This window comes from Euprymna scolopes, chromosome 13, assembly GCF_053919585.1.
Source record: "Euprymna scolopes isolate OS-2025 chromosome 13, ASM5391958v1, whole genome shotgun sequence".
NCBI lineage: Eukaryota > Metazoa > Mollusca > Cephalopoda > Sepiida > Sepiolidae > Euprymna > Euprymna scolopes.
Genome location: NC_136494.1, coordinates 38573832 through 38578831, shown reverse-complemented (window position 1 = coordinate 38578831; position 5000 = coordinate 38573832).

Here is a 5000-nt window from a genome sequence, read left to right as displayed (position 1 = left end):
AAAATCTTCTTAAGATTCTTTTCATGTAAAACATGAGAGCTTGCCATTTCGTTATCCTCTCCCTCTCAGCTCTGTTGCACCTAAGACGCACGGACATGTCGCGTATATTAGAAGTTTTAAGTTATTTTTGTTTGTATATGAACAGCGACTTTTAATATCCCTATTATTGTGATAAACTTTACGGGTGTGAAATGCACGTGGACGTATTAATAGTGAATAGAACGTAAAATTGAAGGAAAAATAATATCTTTTTAAATCAACAACGAAAATGTTTATTTCGGCGACAGAAAGTTGTATATCAGAGCGCGGACATCACCGCGAGAAAAAAAAACTATAAAGAAAAGGACGATCACGATCACGTTAGAGATGACCGTAACGAGAAGTTACGCATGGCGGATGAATGAGGAAATAAAAGACATTGTTACAAAAAAAAGAGTCGAGTTATTTCTTGTCTTATGTTCGTTGCGATGTACTCTGTCTACAACGTGTTGGGTCTACGTGTATAAACGTGTGTAATGACAGAATTGGGTAGTGGCTGAGTAAGGAAAAGAAAAAGTTGAAAGTTTGCCGTAATTGAAGGTTGGCCAGTAAATATTTTCGACTAAGCTCGTTTAATGTTGCAGCGTCCAGTGGATTGAAACATGTAGGGGAGAGGGGTGAGAGAGAAAGAGAAAGGGAGGGAGAGAGAGAGAGAGAGAGAGAGAGAGAGAGAGAGAGAGAGAGAGAGAAAAGTAAATGACAGGGAGAGAGGTAGAGGGTGAAGGGACACCATTCTTCAATGCTTCCTTGATTCGCAAAGACGCCAAAGAAGTTCCTTAGGGGGACAAATGGAATTAATGCGCCTTACAAGCTGATTGGTCATTTTTTTTTCTTTTTGCATTAATCGAAGCATATATTAAAGAATTACGATGTTTAATTATTATGATTTAAACATAAGACAGTACAGTTGAAAACAATCTGCATCTATCCATAAAAATGAGAATGTGTGTGAAACTATTCTCAACCTATATACTCAGCGATTTTTTATCTATAGACTTGAAATTTGGTAGATAGAGTATTCAGATATTTTCATCCGGAAAAAGGGTTGCTAAGGGGTCGAAATTGAAAAATTGGTACTTGGGAGTCATCGGATATTTATTTATCTGTCAAATGTTTCACGGCTGCATTTGTGTAAATCGATCATATGACAGCTTCCTTATATTAAAAATAAGTACGTATAAAAGCACTTTTTTAAAGCCGTGTCAAGCTGGTCTAATGGATCTCGTACGTGACTCACTGTTTTTATGTTTTTGCTTCGATCTAAACTCAAGTATAGTATTACTTATACGAAGTGAACTGTTTAATACTCGCAGTTTTTCAATTTCTTTAGGTTTTTATTCTATTTTTTTTTTTAAATAAATTTAACGTTACGTTTAAGACCGGGCAATACCGGAATCATATGCTAGTACATATATACATTGTTACGTGCAAGAAAATGTCAGCATATATTAAAAAAAAAAAATAACTAAAAGGAGTTTTAAAAAAGGAAAATAATTTTTTGAATAGATAAACAGTTGAAAACAAATATTCACAAGAAAAGTGGTACAAAGAAGATAAATTAAGTTTTTGGTTAAACTATCTTTTATGCGGTGTAAATTATATCCGAGTTTGAGAATAATAATATATTACTTTGGTCAGAATATAAAATCAGAAAATCAAGATTTACCAAGGGCCCGGTTCTTTGTGAGGGTGTTTGCAATTTGCCTGTTTTAGGAAATTCCTTACGACCGGATTTTATCCCAGGAAATTAGCCGAAGTCATAAATAGTTGAAAGGTCGCCCATACGCAGCGTTCCTTCTAAGGGCTGCTTTAATAACTGAAGTTATGACGCCATTAGCTTCTATTTAGAGTCGTTGTGGATTGGAATTTTCTATATTTTAAACTGTCCAGAAAGGCTTAAAAAGAATCTTTTTATTTTCTAATTGTGATGTAATATATTTTAATAGTAAACGTTTTATATTATTATATGTTATATAATATATTCTATATATATATATATATATTATAATATTATATATATATAGATAGATTTTGTTATTGTTGTTTTTTCAAGCGATACATATTGTTAATATTGGCTCCGCCTCGAAGCTCATTTTTTTATTTACTTAGAAAGTCGCCCTTTTAATTTGTTTGGATGTATATAACATTTTTATTTATTTATTATTTTTAAAAACAGTAATCTACGTACACGCGTGTTTCGAGGTCGTTACCTCTCGTCAGCATAGTTCAACTGTTTCTAGGGATCGAACCTCAGACCATGTTTACAACAGTCCGGTGCCTTAACCGTTAGGCCATAATCCCTAGATTAATTATACTGTTTATTTTTATCGTTTATAAATTTAGATTTTGTTATTTTTATAAAGAACAACATAAATGAATATTATAATATATATATAGAATATTATATATATATGGAATATATATATATATATAATATTCTATATATATATATTATAATATTCATTTATATTGTTCTTTATATTTATATATTTTATATCTACTTATATATTTTATATTTTATATTATTATTTATGTAAGAAATTGTAATTTCTTCATATTTTAAAGCAGAAAATGTCCTCTCATGACACTCTTCTCTTCAAAGTAAAAGTTTTGAAATATAGATTTCGAAACTTTTATCTTATAACTTAATATACAAGAGTTTAGATAAGACACTTGGATGTGAAAACATACATAAAAGAGACATTTTCCTCAAATATAGAAATATACATTCTCATAGTGTTTTATTTTTTTTATTTTTTGTACTTCTTAAAACGGAAAGTCAAATAAACATTTTTTACTTTCATCGTTTATTATTTTGTTGTTGTTTGTTGAATGAGAAAGTAAGATATTAGTACATTCAATACATTTTCAAGTTTGTCATTTTGATATTTTGTGTTCGTTTTATATCAATGCATGTAATAAATATATTTTATGAATATGCAATTTTTAGTGTATTTATCTATTTTTGTGAAAGGTAAATTATGTTCCAGACAGAGCATTAGCAATAATTTGTTCGATTATAATATTGTATTCTTGTAAGAATAGACTCCATCTTGTTAGCCTTTGATTTTTATTGATCATCTTTTGCAAGAAAGTGAGTGGATTTTGATCAGTGCGGATCAGAACAAGATGTTCAGTTACACTGAAATAAAAGTCAAAGTGTTGCAGGGCTGATAACAAAGCTTAACATTCTTTTACAATAATGAAGTTTTGATATTTGTTGAATTTTATTGAGAAATATCCAATAGCTTTATCAATTCCTTGTTCATCTTCTTTGGATGAGAATTCCACCCATGCCCACATCACTGGCATCAATTTATAATCTAAATTGTCTGGAGAAGAGTTGATTTGATCTTAGTAAAAACTTTACTGCAGGATTCGCTCCCTTTTTATATTTTTCAATCTTTTTATGAGATTGGTGAGAAGACTTGCTATCGTTGAAAAATTCTTACAAAATCTTTGGTAAAACCTTGCCATACCAAAACATCTCATTGGTCGTTTGTTTATTTGTCGGGACAGGATATTTTATGACAGCATCCACTTTTGCCAAGATAGGTTTCACTTGTCTCTGACCGACAGTATGGCCCAAATAATCCACTTGTGCATGACAGAATTCAATTTTGCTTAAATTTACGCATAGGTTAATTTCTTGTAGTTTAAAAAAATTGTTTTATAATTTTTAAATGCTCATCCCAGGTGTTACTGTATACAATTACATCGTCTATATAAACCTCACATTCACGTAGTATGGAATGCCTCATTCCTTGAAACATTGCTGGTGCATTTTTCATTCCGAACAGCGTAACTTTGTACTGATCTAGACCATCTGGAGGGACGAATGCTGAGATTTCTTTCGCCTCGTTAGTTAAAGGTGCTTGCCAGTAGCATTTCATCAGGTCAAATTTGCTGACATATTTTGACTTGTCAATTTTATTAAATACAATCATCAATTCTAGGAATTGGAAAAGAATTAGTCTTTGTAATTTCATTAACTTTTCGAAAATCAGTTACGAATCTATAACTTCCATCGGGTTTTGGTACAAGAATACAAGGTGAAACTGTTGACTGTTGCTTGGTTCTATTATATCATTTTCCATCATATATTTAATGTCATTCCTCAAGTATTGGAGCTTAATTTGATTTATCTGGTAAAAATGCTGTTTGATGGGTTTTTATTTCCCACAAATACATCATGTACTGCAACTGTTTTTCTAGGAACAAGATCTTTAAACTCACTGACCAAAGCACAAATATCTGTTCTCTTTTAATATGATAAATGTTTAAACTTATACATTTTTTTAGATAGAGACATTGTCTTTCTGTGTAAGGAACGGTCTCTACCCAACTTCTATGTTAATCTTTTATCTACTAACGTGAAACTTGCTACAAGGGGATTTGGACCTGTAGAACAAATTGCGTTAGGTTCTTAGCCGATAAAAATAGCTGCTAAGTGGTCGAAATTATAAACATAAAATGATTTAGCAGGTGTAACTCAACTAAATGTATATCTTCTATCCATGCAAAAATGTTCATTAACAACGTTTTTTTGAAAGTTTCAGATGCATATTGACTTAGCTGGTAAAGAATAACACTAAAGATCTGTATGTATGTATGTATGTATGTACATATATATATATATATATATATATATATATATATATATATGTAGTTGCTAGAACCCGATATATATATATATGTATGTAGTTGCTAAAACCCGAGATATATATATATATATATATATATATATATATATATATATATATATATAGAGAGAGAGAGAGAGAGAGAGAGAGAGAAAGAAAGAAAGGAAGAGGGACAGACAGACACTTTTAAATTACTACAATATATTAGACACAATATAATAATCAATGGTAAATTAGAACTATAATAATAAATAAGAAATTTGTATAATTTATGTATTTTATGACCGAGCAACGCCTGGCAGCGTGCTGTTATATATA